This window comes from Culex pipiens, chromosome 3, assembly GCF_016801865.2.
Source record: "Culex pipiens pallens isolate TS chromosome 3, TS_CPP_V2, whole genome shotgun sequence".
Taxonomy (NCBI): Eukaryota; Metazoa; Arthropoda; class Insecta; order Diptera; family Culicidae; genus Culex; species Culex pipiens.
In genome coordinates, this window is record NC_068939.1 from 172,619,086 (window position 1) to 172,641,556 (window position 22,471).

At 34.5% G+C, this 22,471-nt stretch overlaps 1 protein-coding gene across 1 annotated transcript in view; it reads left to right on the forward strand.

Annotated features, from left to right (window-relative positions):
- The first annotated feature begins 2,932 nt into the window (after positions 1-2,932).
- LOC120424088 (uncharacterized) overlaps positions 2,933-22,471 on the forward strand; it is a 45,051-nt gene continuing 25,512 nt past the window's right edge. Inside the window, exon 1 of the mRNA XM_039588105.2 lies at positions 2,933-3,579. The gene's annotated coding sequence lies outside the window, so the exon portion shown is untranslated. The remainder of the gene's footprint in view (positions 3,580-22,471) is intronic.

The window sequence follows — 22,471 nt, forward strand, 5'->3', positions numbered from 1 at the left end:
TATTACCTTTTACTGATCCTTAGTCCCAAAATTCATTTGTAGAAAAATTAAAAAGTCTACACTTGACTAAAAATGAATAAATAAGCGTTATACAATGTATTCCGAATAGTTCACAATCAATTTTACCATGTTTTGCCTTTCTTACTAATTTTCAGTAAAAAAATATGTTTTTGGTCAAAAAGGCAATATTTTAAGTTTTTGTCTCCCCCTTCAAAATGCCACAAAAAATCAGGAGACAAAAAAAAATGCTGAAAATATAAATTTTCATAGAAATTCTTAAACAATGTATTGTTAACTTTTCAAAATCACAGCATAGCGTTTATTTTTGTATTGTTTATCAAAAAGGACATTTTAAGAATTTTTGAAAATTTAGAATTTGAGACCATCGATCGCAAAAGGTATATGTGAAAATAACTTTTTTTTGTTTGATTGTTTCAGCATTTTTCAATTCATTATTTTGTTTAAATTTTCGATAGTAGCATAACTGTAATACCGTCATCAGGGGTGACATTGGGTCTTGGAAGTGAAATTGGCAAGGTAATAACCAAAGAGTATTGAAAATAGTATCAAACGAAGCGAAATTTAGTATGCTTTGTTCATTTTTTTAGATTTTCTTGAAAAATATTTAAATTTTCACAGAATACCGTATTTTTTGGTAAATACTCAAATTTTCAAAATGTGCAATATGAGTATCAAAAGAAGCGAAATTGTGTAAGCTTTTCACTCCATTAGATTTTTTTTTGTTAATAGATAACATTTTCACAAAATGCCATATTTTTCGAAAATGCCCAAATTTTGATAATTTGTAAAATGGGTATCAAACGAAGCCCGCCCGTGTGGATCAATCGGACCGCGCACTGGACTCACAATCCAGAGGTCGCCGGTTCGAATCCCGCGGCGGGCGCTCTAAAATTCTTTGTGTAAATATGGGTATTCGGCGCCGTCGCTCCGTGCCATACTTTCATACACTTAGGAGCCCAGGGCGGCGAAGTCCTTGTAGATAAAAAGGAAGACACTAGTGGTTGGTACTAGCAATGGTGGCCGACAGCTATAAAGTCAACTTCGTATCAAACGAAGCGAAATTGTGTATGCCTTTTCACTTTATTTGAGTCTTTTTTTGAAAAATAATTAAAAAATTCACAAAATTCCGTATTTTTTCGAATTTTCTAAATATGGGGGGGCAATATGGATATTAAATAAAGCAATGTTTTGTATGCTTCAAGCATACATTCAAAATTTGTATGCTGCATGTAAAATTTTGCTTCGTTTGATACTCATATTGCAAATTTTGAAAATAAGAGTATTTAAAAAAATTACGATGCTTTGTGAAAATTTTAGTGATTTACAAAAAAAAAATACAGTGAAAATGCATTGAACATTTCGCTTCTTTTGCGAATTTTAAAAACTTGAGTATTTTCGAAAAATACGGTATTTTGTGAAAATTATAGTATTCTGCAAAATAAACTTTAAAAAAGTGAAAAAGCATTTAAAATTTCGCTTTGTTTGTTTTTGCAAATTTTGAAAATTCTAATATTTTCGAAAAAAACGTATTTATACTTTAAAACTAACTACATTTTCAAAAATATATTGTTAGTGAATGCTTTGAAAATTAAACATGATATGGTTGAATTAAGTCGATTTTAAAGAGATTAAAAAAATGAGTTACTATCCATTATCGGCTATAAGATTATGTCCCGTTTAATATTAGTACCTATACAGTCTGCTAAGACGGTGTGATTGTCTTTAATATGAGGTGCATTTTGGCCATATATTTTAAGTTAGAAAAAGTACAATGTAATTTTTGTGATGTCCCAGATAATGCCTTGAGGCATTTATTTTTTGCAACTTTTAAGGTAGTGATATAGTTTCATAACAACAAATGTGAAAATTACAACAATTTGAATCAGAGACTGGAAAAATAGGGAAGAAAATAAATTGCCAAAATATGAATTGTTCGTATATTAAAATAAAAACAGAGATTTTCGACGATCTTCAGCTATCATAAATGTAGACATATTTTTTCAATTCAATTCAATTAGTTTTTATTAGTAAATAATCAATTCACAATTTCGTAATTCTTATCACCTAATAGAGTTTTGCAGTTCCTTTCAGCTATGATTTGTACTATACTGCCCATGATCGCATAAATGTCCCATATGCATTTTCATCGTTTTTGAGTTATAGATGCAGTTTGGTTCAAAATCGTGTGCTCTTTCAGAAAAGCCTATAACATCCAGTACTTTGTTCTAGAAATCAGGAGGAAATCCAGTTTTTCAACGAAAACTTAACACGTAGCCTTATGTGTGGGACAAACTTCAAATGCGTTTTTCTCAGCTTGCTGTTTTTGCATATGGGACATTTATGTGAACATGGGCAGTATAGTTCATTTTGATGTAATTGGATATTCTAATAATGGATTTTTCAAGAGAAGGAAAAATTAAAAAAAAAAACCTTCTAAAGTAGTAGACATATTTTTTACTCCATAATTTTCAATTAATTTATTTATTTTGAGTAAAGCAATCCACTATTTTGCGTTTTTGTTTTCAAAATGTCAAAATATTTGAAACGTCAAAAATTTTACAACATTGCTTTTCATTTTTCTATAGGAAAATTTTATGTTTTTAATTTCAGTTCTGATTTTTTGAAAACTTATTTTTACTGAGTAAAAAACATAAAATTACAACTCCATTCCAGCACCTTCCCAACAACAATAATATTCCCTCTTCAATAAACCATTCACCTTTTTCAACGTTCCTTTTTTTCTGCACGACACACAATCGTTTCGCGATCGCGACTTCGTGGCTTCGTCGTCGTGCGTTGGTCTGCCCAACTTCGGCCCAACCGCAAAAGTATCCAACGCGGCTTCGGAGCTTTTCTTCTGGTCTGGTTCGCTTCAGCAACTAACGACGGTGGGCTCCAACTCAGTCAGTCAGTTCCACCTGAGACTCGGCCCAGGTACGACGCGTTTTTATACCCGTGAGTGCGTGCCCGTTGGTCGTTTGGCGTGCAAGACCTACGCGTGTGTGAAAGTCCTTTTACCCCGTAAGAAATTGAAAAAAAAAAAACGAGTGGAAAAAGTGATTAAATAGTCGCTTGTACTAAGGATTCCGCGTACTTGGGGTGTGACTAACTGTTGAGTTAGGGGAACCTTACAAGTTGAGCTCAGTGTTGTATGCTTGATTGAGCTAGTTTCGGTGTGAAGTTTTGAGTGGGGTGCCAAAAGTTCATAACAGAGGAAACGCTGAGTTGTGGAGCTATTTTTGACTCCCCAAGATCGTCGTTGACGGCGGCCTCCATAGGCGAAGCTGAGCAGCTCCACCGGAGAGTGCTTATTTGAATAATTTAGTGCCCCCTGCTCTCCAGTAGAAGCTAAAGCCGTACACCAAAAAGAGCAGCAAATTACCGTCTCGATTCGGTGGTCAGGCTGAGGAATTCCACCAACTGCAGAGTAGCAGCGAAAAAGTTTCGCAACGCATCGTATTGAAAGCTGCAGCAGCTGCAAGCTCTGTTTGTAAGATAAACACTATTTGGGTAGATCAACTAGAGAAGTAGAGCAGCAGGAGGAGAGCTTCAAGTTCGGTAAGAAGAACATTGTGACTAAGTACCACCCTTTTTTCATTTATTTATTTTTATGTATTGTTTTTTCGATAAGAATTTTTCAATTACATTGCCATTTATTTATTCAGGCTTGTACAAATTTTGATTTGACGTTATTATGCCTCAGCAAAAAAAAAAAAAAAAAACAAATTCAGGCCTGCCTTTAAAAATTTTAAACAAATAAGATCGCAAAAGGCTTTTTACATCATTACAGTTATTCTACTGTCAAAAAATTGCAGAATATCAATGAATTTATGAAAACATTTTTTTTAATTTAAATTTTAATATTTTTTTACCGACTTGCGGTCCAAAAATTTAAAATTTGTAAGGGATAAAAAAATCTTTGTATGATTGAAAATACCTAAATAAGCGTTATGGGACCATCCATAAACCACGTGGACACTTTTTTGGAAACCGCGAACCCCCCTCCCCCTCGTGAACAATTGTCCATAAAAAAAAACTTTTTTGTATGGAGCGTGGACAATCGCCATACCCCCTCCCCCTAAAGTGTCCACGTGTTTTATTGATGATCCCTTATGCGATGTGTTCTAAATAGTTTTTAATCCATTTTACAAGTTTTTTCATTGAACATTTCAATAATTATATGTTTTGTTCCCTGATTTTTTGGATAAATATTGCATTTGCTATGGCCTTATTGGCCTTTCTATATAAAATGTAAAGCATCAAATTCCTTGATACAGTTCAGACTCAAAGCCGAGATACATAGCTGTTTTGGCCTTGTTACTGCACAATAATTCAATAATTTTGATTGGTTTTGGAATGAACAGAAACAGAACAACAACAATACACTCAAACCCCGATGGTTTGACACCAACTGGTGTCAAACGAACGGGTTCACTATTTAGTTTGACACTCCTTTGACACGGAGTTCACAAACACTACCAAACGTTTGTTTTGATAGTGTGCGTGAGCGCCGTGTAAAAAGTGACAGTTCGTCACTTTTTAGTTTGACTTTGACCAACCAACGGGGTACTAACTAAAAAAGTGTCAAACGAAAAAGAGACCAACCATCTGGGGTTGAGTGTAGTGTATTTTGTTCCAAAATTTAAGCCTTTAAGTGTTCTAAAAAACTGCTGCCCTTTTCGGACCGTAGTCACGATTTGCCCCAACTGACGGTACCTTATGTTGGTTTTTTTTTGTATTATTATCAACATAATATTCGATGCCAGCGACCCCATATTAGTTAGATTTGAGTGGTTAAATTAGGAAAGGCATTTTTCAATTTTTCATCACCACCGTATTTTCCGCCATCTTGAATTACACATTCACTTTAGTAGAGCAGTTTTGATGTTATATAATCGTAGTCGAACTGAAAAGTTCGTATGAAAAAGTGCAAAAACGAACTCAGCAAAGTGCGATTTTCAGTTACAGTGTGCTTCCAAAATAAGATAAGACATGGACAAAAGAAATGTCGCCGAGGTCTTCGGATAATTGAATCTGAAAAAATATCAAAATATATTTAAGGTGAAACCAAACTTAAACTCCCCTAAAAATACGTTTTAATTAGATTTTATTTGTTAAGTGACAATTACAATTGATTTTTTTCTAAAATAAATTAAAAATATACAAAATTGAAAATATTGTTAAGTATTTAAAATTCTATTTTTTAAAATCATATTTAATGCAAATCTTTATGATAAGTTAGGCCGTTGCAAATATTTTTCAAAGCTTTTGTCGCCCCCCTTTAATATTGGTTCCGAAAAATAAGGGGTCAATTTTTTTTTCGAAAAACTTTATAATTTTAATAAAAATTAAAGTCTAATTAACTGAAAACAAATTTAAATGCATTTTCCTGCTTTTAAAATCATATTTAGCATGTCTTGGATCGATCAAAAATATTAAGATTTTTTGTGAAATAACGGATTTGATCGGAGTCCATGGACATAAACTTCAATAAATATTTGCAACGGCCTTAGCTGTAAAAATTAGATTCGAAAAAAGTTTTTTTTTCATCGTTGTTCTATCTTGTCCCTCACAACTATCAATTTGTTCAGGAGTGCGCGAAGATAGCATTACAACGACCATTTTCGAACTGAAAGTGAAAGAAATGCTCCTCCAACCACCACCTGTTGATGGTTTGGGGGAGGTTGTGTGACGAAGTGGGAGGAAGCCGCACACCACGATAACACCAGGCGATTATTTACATTTTTTTCACCTCTTTGAGACTCTCACTCTCTTTCGAGTACACGTACCTGCCAGGACTGAGTAATGAGTCGTAAACTGGCGGAATACACGCCGAAAAATGTTGAAAAAAATGGAAGGGTTAACTTGAACAACTTTTTTGTGTTATTTAAGTGTAAAATTTAATTGTTTTTGAAGTTTTTTTCTTCATTTTTTTTAGTGATATTTTCTCATCGATATTTTTCGCATGAAATACGAAACAGAAAAGAAAGTGATCGCGCGGTATTCATAAAGATGATCGAGTGCGATGGCGGTCATGCCAGGCCTGGCTTGGACTGTGGCCGGTCAACGTGCCATTTGGGACATGACGCGATCGATGTTGGAAACGAAGATTCAATTTTATAATTTTTTTGTGATTGAAACTATTCTTCAAACATTCGAAGGAAATTTTCTTAACAAATACTTAGTTTGCTGAAATTGAGGATAATCTAATCTTATCTAATCTTATCTAATCTAATCTAAGAAGCAGCCCAGTCCAATGAAATGCTGGAGAGTCTTAAGGTAAGATTACGCGCCAAGCACTTTACTTGTCAATATTTACAATTCGACGCTGTCGTGCTAACTTGTCGCACTCGCTTTTTGGCGTTCCGAGAAAATCGCGTTTTAATGTTTGATCTTGAATAAACAAAAACAAGAGCACGCAATGTAAACATTAACAAACACGTTTGTTTGGTTGACCATTCTGTGCATTGTACCGAAGTTTGGTTGAATATGGTTGCTGAAGTCCCAAGTTATAATTGAACATGTTTACGGTAGTCTGACATGTACGTGTGTCAAACGCGTTCTGACCTGAATTCCCTTTGCCCTTTGTTGCACTTACATCAATTTTAAAGGGTGTGTGAAGATAGCACGATATGGTTCGGATGCAGACTTCTTTCATATAAAAAGTGACAAAAAAGCACGGAGTTTTTTCGGTTTTTATTGAATATCTCAGGATTGATATCGATTTTTTGGGATCGGTGAAGGTCAAAAGGCGGGGCATTGTGAGCTGCACAAAATGGCGTTCTTAACTAAATTTGGCCCAAAATGCACGTGCGACAAGTTAGCAGGACAGCGACGAATTGCAGTACATCCGAGAACACTTCACAGAATCTACCGAGGAAGAGGGATGCGTGGACATACCGTGCCAAGTGTCGCTTGTTGCTTTGAAACGATTTTAAAGCTGTTACTCTCAATAAAACTAAAAAAAAAGCTAAGCAAAAAATATGTTTAGTCAAACAAACTCTTAATCAGAAGATAAAACATAACTTTAAGTCTAAATACATGTTTATAATATTTTGCAAGCCGTGTGATCGAATCCAACTAAACAAAAAAACTGATTTATTATTCTACAGTGTCTGATTCATTTGATTCCAGATCAATCGCTCAAATTTAGAGCAAAAAAGTGCTTCCCAGAGTAACCGGTGCAATACTTGTAATTACCGCAAGTTGCGCACTACCTGCAATTTTAAGCCCATATATCCCATGCTTGTAGAGTGACCAGATCACCAGCTGCAGTGTGCCACACTACCTATTCCGCGTTGCAAAAGTAGACCACTTTCGTTTGGTTCTTGCCGCACCGGTCTCCACACACGGTTGCCAGTCTGTACCGAGACGCCTAACCTCAATCTTTTCCGCTCGCAAAAACAAGTTTGTAATGGGTGGACAACGGGTTTTTCCTTCCTCCGTCGTCAAACGGTTTGGCCCAATTGGTGGAGGCATTTTCCAAAGAGTTGATCACGTTTGAGCCCAGTTGCAAAGGATCAACGCATTTGATCTTGCCGGAGTGGGCTTTCGTTTATGGGAAAGTTGCCTTGGCGGCGGAGAAATGCAGATTTTATGCAGGTCACGGCGATGATCGTAAAGTAATTTTCCTCCATCAGTTGGGTAGCTTTTCTTCCGATGCACTTTTGCAGGTATTCAAATGGTGCTGTGCACGCTGATTGAAAGCAAAATCAAGAAAAAGCATCACCACACAGGGTTTGAGGCATTGAATGAAGGTTGAGCAAAAAGGTGTGAATTGATCAGCTGATTAGCGGTTTTGTATGCACAAGAGTTCATTGAGTAGGAACGTCAGGGGGTGAACAATCAAGTTGAACCGTTAAATAGATTAATCAAACAATTTGTTTAGAGAGGCAGTTTTTTTTTAAATTGATCAAGGTTTAAAGACAGCCAGTATCGTCTTATAAAATGACGTTTTTGATAATATTTGATTCCCTAGCCGTGGAGATTTTCCCTTATACACTTTAAAAGATGGAGCATCAACACGTCTTCCAAATTCATTTGCCTTCTGCTTGGTACGCGGTGGAGATGGGAGCGTCCAGAAATGGATGGCTGTCAATGGTTAAAAATATGGTTCTGGTGGAGCTACGTACACATGGCGAAATCCAGTCTGCAATCCGAAAAAATCAAATAAGTTTTAAATTTTTGCTTCCAAAGCATTTCTTATATTAAAAACATTGTAATTTTAAAGTTATTAACATGGATTTTTAAGCTTTTCTATTTCTATACTTTTCCTTAGCAAATCTAAAAGATTTTTTCATTCTCTTGCCAAATCCATTGTTAGAATATCCATTTACATCATAATAAACTATAGTATTAACAAATCATAGTTAAAAGGAACTCCAAAACTCTATTAGGTTATAAAAAGTACGGAATTGTAAATTGATTATTTTCTAATAAAATAAATTGAATTGAATTGATAAACATGGATGACGGTATCACATGAAGTATTTTTTCGTAGAATATTTTTTGGTGTATTTTACAATTCTATTTGTTATTTTTAAAAAGGATGGCCTTATACCCAATAAAATATTAGTTAAAGGTAAGGAGGGAGGAAAGGGGGGAACGACGCTTCTAAAAAATAAAGATTATTTTGACATCACAATACTTGGAACAATGCATATTTTCTTGATTTCCATTCACTATTCTGCCAAAGGCAGATATGAGTCCTGCCATACAACGTACGCCAGCAACTTTTGGCCTTGACATTCGAATATGGATTCATCTCCAACAAATTGCATAATTACCTACCACAAAACGGAGCTAATTGTAGCTCCCCTCAACCAGCAACAACAAACAGCTTTGAACGATGTAATTGTTCCACCATCCGAGCAGCAGCTTCAACTCTTTAAACAAAAACTCTATAAACGAAACGTTAAACTGCACATTTTCAGAAACAAAAAACGCAACAATGATCGATTCAACGACCATTAGTGATTATGCTTTCGGTAGCCTCAATCATAAAAAAATGGTAGAATTGGGCAATTAGAATACAAATAGGTGGTTGGATTTGGGATCCTGCTTAAGCGCAAGAACAATGACCCGATAGTGATTCTGACTGAGCAAGTTTACATTTTGGCAAAATTAACCTTGTACAAAAAGTTTTTGTTGTGCTATCATTTAACCTCGCCCAAAACGAGATGTTCCACGAACCATGCAGACTAAACGCTCAAACTTTAACACCCCCATTATTATGCTCATCAACTCGTTAAAGACCTCTTTTTTTATCAGCATCACATTACCATCACAAATTACTAATTCACGAAACAAAAGATTCGGCTACCATAACACCATCATTCAAACCAGCAAAAAAACAAAATCCTCTTCCATATCGTTAGACCACGCACAATGAACGCAACCAACTCTGCAATCCAAGTTACTTCCGAAACTCGTACGTCTGGATCATCATCATAAATGCTGGCTCGCCACACTCGTATGATATGATGCTCGTGATCTGAATGATGATGGCGGCGCACATCACGACGAGGCCAGTAAACGTTTGGTTGAGTGATCTTTTTTGGTAGTTTTGCTCATTATCGCTTTGCTAACTGTGGGCATTGAAATTTCGGCTGTCTTTGTTCAATTTGGACTATGACAAATTTTATATTCAAATTAATTTTTTTTCACATTTGTTAAACTTTTAATTGTGAATTTAATTGTCAAAAAATATAATTATTTCTGTATACGGTTATTATATTTTGAAGATTTTTTTGTCTGATAATTTGGCAAGTGAGGGTTAACCCTTTCAGGCCTGATGGGTAATGTATAACCCAAAAATTAAAATTTTCTTAAGTAGCCTTTAATTTTTGTATGATTCTCAGGAGCATTTTCCCATCATTAACAAAAAAATTTTTTTTTGAAAATTCAGGCTTGAAAGGGTTAAACTATCTTTGAAATTCACTTAGTATGATCCTGCTAAAACATCCTAGATCAGGTTTCGCCAATCTATCTAGCACTCTGACTGCTAATCAGTCAAACACGTCCTCGTGGGTAATAATTGGGAAGAGTTTTGATGATAGGGAAGTGTGGGTAATAAAACTGATGAGTTCATCGTTCTTTTTGGATAACTTTTTATTGATATGAATTCATGGATTGAATAATAATATTTTACAAACCCAACCAAGCCTTGAAACGGATTTCAATTTAAAATTTGACTAAAACAATTTGTTTGATTTAATGGTTTTAAAAATAAGAACATATAAATTTTCAGAATAATTTGAGTATGATAAACTGACTTATTATCATCAAAGTTTTTTAAACAAATTAGGCGAAAATTTTCTTAGCATTTCGAAAATATATTTCCAATTCAAATTTGGTTAGGTAATCGTAAGACCTTCAAAACGAGTCGACAAAATTGAAGATCTGGCAACTCTGTCTCATGTTATGAATACTTAAGTGATATTTATGTACATGGAAAAAAGTCAATTCTCGAAATCGTGAATTGTGTTCATGAATTTGAGAACCACAAAGAAATGTATTAACGTTTACAGTGCAAATATAGAGTGAAAAGGTCCTATAAACATATAACAAACGATAGCTTATAGGACCTTTTAAAAAAAAAAAAAAAACTCTAGAAATGCACCATACTCATGAATAAATTCCTTCGTGGTTCTAAAATTCATGAACACAATTCACGATTACGGGAATTGTTTTTTTCTGTGTGATTTTTGAAGCCGAATATAATTTATTTGTATGAAGACTATGTTCCCGGATCAATCATCCTATCTATCGTTGGATAGGTTTTCGAAATACCGTCCAAACAAATCCAAATGTTTGAAGATCTGGCAACCCTGTCTCAAGCTATGAACTCTTTAAGGTGATTTGTTACTTTGATTATGTTGGATCTTACATTTTTTTTGTAGAAAGTGAGCAAGGCACCAACCACATAGCTGGATAAGGTTAGCTTTTTCGTAAATAATTATTTTTTATTCATTGGCAACACTGCCAGGTAACCTTTAAACCCAGCAAATGTCAAACTTCTACGCAGAAAAAAAAAGTCCCAAGAAAGTGTCCGGAATTGCCCCTTTGACCAAAAGTAGAAAGCGGCGTTCAACGACCGCCGGTTTCCTTAACTCGCGGAAACAAATAACAGCACTTTATAAATTTCTCAAGTCTCTCAGTTCAGTTCATCAGTATATGGTGGGCGGACGGTATGAATAAAGATTAATCCATTCGTCATGTGAGGGTAGCGGAACGATGTGTTGACAAGCAATTGAAAAGGGCGTAATTTTTGTTTGATTTTTTTTAGATTAGGTATTTTTTGAGACGATAATTCCACCAATCTCTTGCTACTCTTGTTATTTTTTCAAAAATTTCGAAAGATTTTTAAGGAAGGTAGTAGTTAACTTTGTTTATGCTTTTTTGAAAGTGTGACTTTGAACATGAAAAAATAAGGGGAAATTTCGATGTGACTTTCGAGTAAAGTTACCTCAAATGCGTCGTATTTGTTGGGATGACGAAGTCGAGTGAGTTTCATGCCATATTCCATTTCATTAATTTGAGTTCGAGAAGTCTAAGAGACGCGTGATGGAACCAAATTAGACCGCCAATTAATGTGGTTAAACTAGGGTGGTTCCATCTGTTTCTAGTTCTTCTGAAAAAAAAAAATTTAGAAAAATTTCAAATCATAAACATGAAAATAGTCTGACAAAATTCAGAAGGAAATTTTTTATTCAACGAAACACCCCCCGATTCCACACCAGGTGTGGTCATTTCTAGTGCAGTGTGCCACTTTGCTTCAGGAAGAAAGTCACCACAACAAAATTTGTTTTTCTCCGTTTTGTTGTTTTCCACCCCGAAAACCAGTCTTCTCTCAACATTGCGTGCCACAGCCTGGAGGTGGAGGTAATTTTCTTCCCATACAAAACCAATCGCAATGACATGAAAGCGTGGTGGAGGAGAAATGTTGTGCGATCACTTTTCGTAAGGGAGCATAATTGGATTTATTTGATTGACATTTAATTCTTTGAAAAAGTAACAAAAATTAAAATTTAAAGTGAACTCTACAACAATTGTTGATATTAAAAAGTTTAAATCAAAACATCAGTTTGGAAAAATAAACATTCCTCCTTTTCACCATCTTGTAATCTTACTTCCCACTGCTTGCTTAGACGCATTCCATGCAAGGCCAACTCTAGCCCGTACGCGTTTTCTTCCAAATTAGGTTAAACTAAAACATGAAGCGTTAACACGACATGCTCGAAGCTCAATTTTCAAGGTTTGTCTAAAAATGGGGTCACTAACCGTTGACTAGTGAAAGACTTACTGCCAACACTTCGTGAGTTACTTTATCTATATGTAATAAACTAATAACGGTGTACTCATTTCACTGCGGGGACTTTCTACATAATTTTAATGAATTTAACTACCGATCTTGGAACAGGTTTGCCTTTCCCGAGAAATCGATATCAAGCCGGGTCGCTGAAGTTACGGTGCAAACTTTTCCAACTCCCGTTTCCCAAAAAAGCAAAAACATCAACAATTACGTCATCGTCAGTCTCGTAAAACCCCCCAAAATAAAGCGCAATTATCTTCTCAATTTCACATCGGCAGGCACATTTGACAGATCAATTTTTCACCCGATGAACTACTTCTTGTTTTTTGTTTTTGTTTGGTTTCCTTTCACCTCTACGCGTCCACCGTCTTGGCTTGGCTCGCCCCAGCGATAGTGAGAGTTTGTGGCTCGCGAGTGAGAGCAAAACTCGATGATAATGATTTGGAGTTTGATCGTAACGCGCGTCGCTAATTGGTTGCCGCCGTCATCAACTTTTCTGGTTACGATCAAGGTAATTAACGGGTGGGATTGATCCGCGGGTTTGGAACTGATTTTATGCAATCGATTCGGTTCATTTAGATACGGAGTTGGTGAGATTAATTGTGATTTTGGTAGTGAGTAGGTGAAATTGATTCTCACGGTCAATGTTTTGCTCAAAGGGGATTGAAATTTGATTAAAAAAATTCAAAGCATATTGAAAAAGCTGGGCATTGAAAAATAAATAAAAACAATACTTATTCGGAAAAAAAATATTTTTTTACTGGTATAATATAACTAAATTGACATACAAAAATCTTGCGAAATTATACAAATATTTATCTCGTTTACCAAGGTTGTCAAACGATATAATTTTCATCGATAATATTAGCATCTACCGATAACGATAATCTATCGTTATTTCGATAATTCTAATCTTTTCGCTGATAATGGACAATACAGTCATCCCACATATTCGGAACACCCACAAATTCGGAACACTTTTGTGATAACTTGTCAATAGCATGCCAAATTCAGCTTTTCTGTCAACCCTTCTATTTTAAGGACCTTCGTTTGGACATTCTCTTGCTATTTCACTAGTTAATGTAGTTCAATTTAAACAAAAAACTGTATTTCAAGACTATTTTATCCAGAGCAGCAGAACACTGCCTCCAAATTGCCTGTTTCATAATTGTGGTATGTTATTGTGACTCCCACAATTGTGGAACACCTGAATTTAACTGATATTTTCACAAAAAAAGTTATTTGACCATTCATAAAACATAACTAAGCTTGAGTTTTATTGGTTTCAGTGTGTGAAGTCATTGTTTTGTAAAAAATATGTACTCCTGGAGAGAACCAAAGTTTGTTTACATCCGTGAGAAAAAAGTTTTCAAATTTGTGGATTTCAAGGGTCAAAGTTTTTCTTCAAAAGTCCCGGGTCAATGTTTTTTTCAAAAGTTCAAGAGTCAAAGTTTTTCTTCAAAAACTTGATATAAAAGTTAAAATTTGCAGTTGTTCGATACACCATTCGAAATATTACAAGAAAAGCTTTCAAATGAAGGTAAAAGCGAATCATTAAGTTCAATTATCGATTTGCTATGATTTTTTGAACATTGGCCGATCTGTAAACTGTTCCGAATATGAGGGATGACTAAAAACCTCTTTTTTAAAGCTTTCGAAGATTGACTTAATCCAACCATATCATGTTAAATATTCAAAACTTCTACAAATGTAGTAAGTTTTATAGTACCAATACTTGAAAAAATACAAAATTTCGGAAATTTTGTTTGCATTTTCACTATACTTGAGTTTTTTTTGTAAAATACTATTTTTAACAGAATATCGCATGTTTTAAAAAGAATCATATTCAAAAATCAAGCGAAGCAAAATTCTATTTGTCCATTCACTAAATCAGATTTTTTTTTTGTAAAATACTCAAATTTTAACAAAATAATGTATGTTTTCGAAAACACTCAAATTTTCACAATTCGCAATATGGGTTTCAAACGAAACGAAATTTTGAATGCATTTTCAATTTGTTCAACAGTTTTTTTTTTGTACAATACTTAAATTTTCCCAACCACTGTATTTTAAAAAAAATCAAATATTTTAAGATTTTTACTATGATGTGAATTTCGCAAGTTTTTTAACTTAATTTCTTTTTTTAAGCAAAACTCATGTTTTCATAAAATAACATATTGTTTAAATACAGTATTTTTCATTAATATTTGATATTTTTTAAAAACATATGGTATTTAGTTAAAACTTTACTATTTTACAAACAAAACTCTAATAAAGTGAAAATTTATACATATTTAATTTCCGGTTTGTACACCTCCTTGCCCTGATAAAAAGTCTGACTAACAGGATATCGTTGCCAAATAAAATTACAATTACAATTACAATTACAATTACAAAATAATCATATTAAAAAATCAAGCGAAGCAAAATTCTAGATGCATTTTCGCTTTAACAATGTTTTTTTGAAATACAAAAATTTTCACAAAATAATGTGTGTTTTCGAATATAATCAATTTATAACAATTCACAATATGGGTATCAAACGAAAGTAGGGTAGAGTAGTCATCAATGAGACACGGGGAACAATGATAAAATGGCTCTCACAAGTCGTAGTTTCAAGCAATCAGGCTCATATTTGGGGGAAAGGTGTGTCTACTGGATACACGTCTGCCATAATAGTGGCTTTGGTTATGGACGCTCCCTTGAAAAGTTATTCATAAATGTTTGATTCTGGGGTGTAAAAGTAAATTATGGACAAAAAATACTTTTTCGCTCGTAGGCTGCCATTTACACCAAAACTAATATTTCTTCAAATTTCTTTCGACGTTCCATTGGGATTAAGTTGGGCTACAATGTCCTTTCATTAGATTTGGTCAAAATTTTGAATATACCCAGAATCCAGGGCTGTCTCATTGTTCCCCACTCATTTCAGCCCATGGGTAACAATGAGACACTTTGAATTTTCTTCATTAAACTTTTCAAAATCTATGGAAATCTTTCAAAACATGAATTAAAAGTGATTTTTGGCATATTTATAGAGTTTTAACTTCATTTATATGGATTTTACAAAAATTAAATACTTTTTAGTATAACTTTTGTTAATTAAAGTTTCATGTTGGAAAAATTGCTCTAAAATGTTCAACGCAAGTCACCTGCAATGGAACAATACAAAAACATGATGTTTTACTTGGAAAATGTTGATTTTCGTAGAGTGTCTCATTGTTCCCCAGCTGTCTCATTGTTCCTGCCAAGTGCGTCTACAATGAGACAGTTGAATAACTCTGACTGTAGATGTCGGATTGATCTCATATTTTGGTCAATGTTAGAACACATTAAAAGAAAAAAAATGCAACAAAAAGCTCATTCAAATATGCTGATGAAAAAAATAGAAAAATCGTTGAAAGTTGAAAACCAAAAGTGTCTCATTGATGACTACCCTACCCTAAATTTTGAATGCATTTTCAATTTATTCAAGTGATATTTTGTAAAATACTCACATTTTCCCAAGTTCTATACTTTTTTCGAATTTTTAAGATTGAAACTAATGGCTTGGCCAGCGTAGCACGAGACTCGACTCGGGTAATCCCAGGGTCGGCAAACTACTAGGTGATTCAAGGGAGATGGTGATCAAACAGAAAAACACGACGGATTCAATTTTCACTTTCAGCACTTTATTTTTGTTTCTGTAAGTGTGGGTGTGGGTGTCTAACGTACCGTTACAAGCTCAGCCGATGATCGCGCTCCGGCGATGTAACGAGCCGGCAGAGGAGCTCCAGCTCCACTCTGCGGCGTCGGTCCCACTGGGGGGGCTGGCTGAAGGGCTGCTTGATCCGGTCTTCGTCGCCGGTGCAGCGGTTCTTCTCCGGACTCCTTTGCTGGATGATGTTCTGGACGACCAGCGGGCGTTGCTGGCTTCGTTCGGGCAGGCGTCTTCCCTCCTTGACTAATCGGCACGCTCCGGAGTCCACCGATTCGAGCGTGCCGAGAGGGGTCCCTCCTTGACGATGAAGGCCAGCGGCCTGAGGGTTGTCGTCCTTTACGGTTATGGCGCGGGGAGGCGCCAGACGACGGGGGTGGTCCTACGACGATTAGACGTAGGCAGAGCGCGACGCGACTTATACTGCCTAGGCCGACCAATCCGGGTGAACGCGCGCTCACGGAACCTCCTGGTCCCGCACTTCCGCGTGAAGGCAATTGGCAACCTTCACTCCAACGAGCGCGAACTGTCCACTCGGACGCCTGTAGATTAAAAGAGGCCGATCCTCCCCAGATCGGCGCTTTTATTGTTGATCCCAAGTCCAGGATTTCCCCATCCATTTTCCCGCTCTGTCGCATGGGCGCTGCCATGCTGCCCCATCGGGAAATAGATGGACATCGGCTTCACTTACAGCGGCACGCTTCACCCCTTTCCAACTGTCAAGTGTGGTGAATGTGTAATAAAACTACTGAAGCGAAGCATGAATTCGTTAAGGATTGTGACCAACGGTTACAAGATTGGGGAGGGGGGGTCTATCAAATGAAGCGAAATTTTGTTTAACCCTCTACAACCCAACCCCGCCTCTAGACGGGCTTCGATTTAAAAAATCGCCAAAAATCCATTTTTCAACCAATTTTTGATCTTCAAGAAGCATTGGAAAGAGAAACTTTTAAAATTTTGGAAAATTTTAGGGTTGGAAGTTTGACTTGTTTTTTTTTGTGACTTTGCCAATGTTTTTAAAAATGTCATTTTTTTAGGGGTCAACTTTGGCTGTGTTTTTTACTAACATTTCCCATATTTTAAGTAAAAAGAAGTATGCAGGAATTTTTCTAGTGCCCCAGACTATGCTTCTACGCATTTATTTACAATTTAAATGATAATGGTTCCATTTTATAGCAGAAAATGTCAAAAACATGCAAAAAATTGAAAAAGTTACTGTAAAAACATGAAAAAATAGATAGGCAAAATGTAATGATAGGAGGTGGTAGAGTAGGACAAATACTACCAAAAACAAACATAAACTAAACAAGATAAATGCAAATTAAAATACTAAAAATGAAACAAGAAAAACATAAAACAAGAGAAGTAAAGTTTTTCGTAGAACAAAAGTTGCTCAAAATGACCTCCTGAACACGGGAAAAATAAAAATTTTCGAAAAAAAAATTTGGGCAGTAGAGGGTTAAATACAGTATTTTTGATTAATATTTGATTATTAAAAAAAACATATGGTATTTTGTGAAAACATAACTATTTTACAAACAAAACTCTAATAAAGTGAAAATTTATACAAAATTTCCCTCCGTTTGATACCGAATACATTGCAAATTATAAAAAATTGATTAATTTCGAAAAATATACGCTACATTTTGAAAATTTAAGACTTTTACAAAACAAAAAACACACAAATGCGGAAATCTATACCAAATTTTGCTTTATTTACCAATATTGCAAATTATGAAAAATTTAGAACAATCCAGACTCGATTATCCGAAATTCGACTGTCCGCATGGTTGTTAGGGACTTCGAATAATCGAATCATGACCAAATAAAAGTTATTTCGTATTATTCTATTTTCTTACTATATATTTTCTTGAAATTTGAGTTCAGCCTCATTGTAGTCAAATTTGAATAGTTAATTGCCTATTAAATACCAAGGCCTTCAGATAATTGAGGCTGGATTGTATTTCGTTAAAAAATAAATTAAATAAAGCTATGAAAATTAAGCATGATTTAGTTGGATTGAATCAATTTTTAAAAACATTTTAAAATTGAGTTTTCATCCGTTTTCTTCGATAAGATTAGCGATCACAATAGATTTATTTTATCGTCAACAACCATGATGATTGCTCTTCTTTACACCACAATTATCACGCTTTTGTACTACAAACTTAAATGACACAATTTTTATGTAAATCAAATAAATTATATTCAAATAAGGTAACAATTTACATAAACATGACAGCTCTACAAATTTCAAACTTGTTTCTTATGTAAAACAACTTGCCAACTAAATACACCCAAAAAACAACATTTTAACCGATTTTGGGTCGTGTTCCGTGACATAACCCCTGTCTTTCCTTCAACCATCAATCCGGTGACACCATTTCCACCACACCCTCTCTCGCACATAAACTTCTTCTCAGCATGCCATCCAAGTGAAAGGTGAACCTTACACAAAAACTAGCCACCCAAAAACCGCTCCATCCGGTCCACGTTAATGAATTTTTAATTTGGCGGTTGGTTGTGTCATTACGGCCGAATCTCACATAATCTCTGCTGCTCTTGAGAAGTAGCGGAACTTGACTTTATCCAACCCCGTTATCAACGCGCAAGACGTGGTGTGGTGAGTCTGCGCAAAATTTAGCCCATATGCGGAACGACTTATGCCATCAAGTTCATCACCATTGCTAATTTAACGCCAAGGTTGGTTACCTGATGATCGCTACCGTAATCTACACCTTGCACTGAAATTGGCTTTCGCTGAAGGTTTGATACGGTGTGATTGAAAAAAATACTTGTTTAAATATTTGTTGACTAAACATTTAAATTATTTAAAAAAAATAATTGAACTGAGAGATTTTCAAGTATAAAAAAATATTTGAAAATATAATTTAAAAAGCAAACCTTTAAACACACCGTACCTTTGAACCATTTGATAAGGTAATCCATCTACATTTCCTCACTTCACCAAAGCCATATTACAGGCAGCAATTCATTATGCCAACATTGCACCACCACCTAATGCCTCAATTAGACAAACCTTGGACCAATGTAGAAATTGAGATTGGTTCGATTCGATCTTCAATTGAATCTTTTCAAGCCGATAATCGAATTGCACCTCTTTATCTCTGCCCATCTCGGCGCGGAGTTAACGATCTCTGCCGTCCAACTTTAATTTGGGAAGTGTAATTTTATGCAAATTTACTTTCATTTTGCAATTGAACGCTGACTTATGAAATAAATCCGTGTTACAGACTCTGTAGTCGTGGTGCAAGGTTAACCTCCTCCTGAGCACACAATCATGGGGATTGGTTTCTACCAACCTGAGTGTGTCTCAAGGAGACAGGGCTAGTCTAGCTGGGTGGTTCAAGTCAGCGAGAGAACGTTCTGAACACGATCCAGCTGAGCCGAGGTTTCTGGAGAACTGAGCCCCTGTAGCTGGGGAGGCAAATTATACCGGAAATTGGCTGTGGTTTTGTAGGGTAAAGGGGTTTTGTTGGACACTCTAATTTTGTACTTTTTTCAAATTAAGTTTTTTTTAATACCGAAATTCTATAAGGATTGTTACATTTAAGAGTCAATTCCCCGGAAAAAAGGTGGGAGCAAAACTTAAAAATATTTTTTTCTAAATTATTTTCGAGAAGCAAATTTACATGGTGTAAAATTTAAAAATGTATGAATATAAAATTTTCACCTTCTTCAAAAGGTCCACGGTATTCCGTTTTTCGCCATTTTTTTTGCATTTTATTAATTCTCATCCTGCCTAAAAATCCTACTTGTTTTCTACTATTTTATTCTTTCAAAGCTTTTTACCAATCAAAATTTGGAAAAAAAAATCGGGTAAGAGCATTGTTTTGCGGTGCTGAATCAAACTTTTCATGTTATAGCTACTTTGAGATATACATTCACGTTTTTTCTTCGTTTTTTGTATTTTTAATAATACCTACTTCTTGAATGAAAAAATATCAACCTCCAATATTTTTTTGTCTATTCTGTGTTTTAAATAATTTTGAGTGGTTCTCTGCGATTTCGCTAACCAATATTTCCTTGTATTTTATGATTTGGATAAAACTTTGTCCATGCATTCCCTATGTCAAAAGAATTCATTTAGCATAAGAGCAATTCCATGTCAAATAGGGAATCGGTTGTACCCGACCCTCTCCGATTTCAATGAAACTTTGTAGATATGTTATTCTAGGCATATATAAGCCATTTTTGTGTATATGGAGTCAGTTACACTCGATAATGACATTTGAGAAGGGCGTAAGTGTTTTTAATATTTTTGTATATCGTAATTTAAATATTGCTGTATCTCGAAGCCGTTGCATCGTATCAAAAAGTGGTCAAAGACAAACTTGTAGGAAATTGGACGGGCTTTCCGAAAAAAATACACTGAAAGAAAAAAACACTCCACTTTTATGAGATTTTTTAATTTTTAAGTTTAAAAGTCAAATTTTAAGGTGAGCCCACGATTTTTTTTCGTTCAAAATTTTTGTGAAGATAGCCTAAGATGTTACAAAAAGACTCACAAAAAATGCAGGATGGAGCAACTCACCTAAAAAAATACAAAAATCATTTACTGAAACTGTTTTTTTGAAAAGTGCTCTAAACGTCAAAATTTTCAAAAACCGAATACGGGAATCGATTCTCCAGACAATTTTACATAAAAGTCTCCATATTGACCAATGTCCTGAGTCCAATCCTTGTAAAGTTACAGCGGTTTAAAAAAAAAAATGTTGAAAAAAATAGGTTTTTTTATGGTTTTTGGCAATTTGACCACATTTCAATTGAATGTATGGGCTTACAGATATAAGCTAATTTACTATCCAGGTTACTATACTACACTGAAAAAATATTATGTTTTCAGTTATGAGCAATGTAATAAGCTTATATCTGTAAGCCCATACATCCAATTGAAATGTGGTCAAAGACAAACTTATGGGAAATTGGACGAGCTTTCCGGTAAAAATATTTTCGAGACTGAAAAATCAAGTCGGTCATATATAAATTGCCAAAAACCATCAAAAAACCTATTTTTTCAACATTTTTATTTTTAAAACCGCTGTAACTTCACAAGGATTGGACTTAGGACAATGGTCAATATGGAGACTTTTATGTAAAATTGTCTGGAGAATCGATTCCCGTATTCGGTTTTTGAAAATTTTGACGTTTAGAGCACTTTTCAAAAAAACAGTTTCAGTAAATGATTTTTGTATTTTTTTAGGTGAGTTGCTCCATCCTGCATTTTTTGTGAGTCTTTTTGTGACATCTTAGGCTATCTTCACAAAAATTTTGAACGAAAAAAAATCGTGGGCTCACCTTAAAATTTGACTTTTAAACTTAAAAATCAAAAAATCTCATAAAAGTGGAGTGTTTTTTTCTTTCAGTGTATTTTTTTCGGAAAGCCCGTCCAATTTCCTACAAGTTTGTCTTTGACCACTTTTTGATACGATGCAACGGCTTCGAGATACAGCAATATTTAAATTACGATATACAAAAATATTTAAAACACTTACGCCCTTCTCAAATGTCATTATCGAGTGTAACTGACTCCATATACACAAAAATGGCTTATATATGCCTAGAATAACATATCTACAAAGTTTCATTGAAATCGGAGAGGGTCGAGAAAATAGTACCTGAAAAATTCCTGTTTTGGCCTGGAATTGCTCATAACTGGTTTTTCCTTAAAAGTCTCCAAACAATTATGGGGGATAGTCTTACAAAATGAATATGTAAATGTATGAATTTCTGTATCTTGAGATGGGATTTTCTGATCGATTTGGAAATTCGGAAAAATTGACTTTTCGGGATTTTTTTTATTTAACTTTTTACTACATAAAGTTAAATTCCCAGAAAACGTATTTTTTTAGTTTTCATTTTTTTGATAAGTTTTAGGGAACTAAAAGAGACACCTTCTCAGCCATAGTGAGTGATAGTGCAAAATCTGGTTTAGAAGATATGAATTTTTGAAAATATTTTGTTTTTTAGAAAATATAGAAAACCAGGACAAAAAATGTATTGAAAAAAAAATTTTAAAGAAAAATTTATTGACAATCGAAAAGAAGCTTACAAATTTTTTGATAAATTTTGCCGCTTTAAAATTATAGCTAATATAAGGTATAAATTCTCGATTTTTGTTTCACTTTTTCATGCATTTTAAAAATACTTCTTAAGAGAAAAAGCACGAAACATATTTGTCCTACAATCTTAATGTTGAAATTTTAAAAATATTTTTATTAAAAAGATCATAAAATTTCACAAAATCATCAATTTTCAACATTGAAAATCAAACCAATAATTTCCAAAATATCGTCATTTGAAAATTACAGGCTAATTAGGCAACACTTAAAAAAAACCATCTTCATGGATCCAATTTTAATGAAGTAAAATTGCACGATTTTCAAAGTTTAGAGAGAATTTTTTTCTTAGATTTTCAA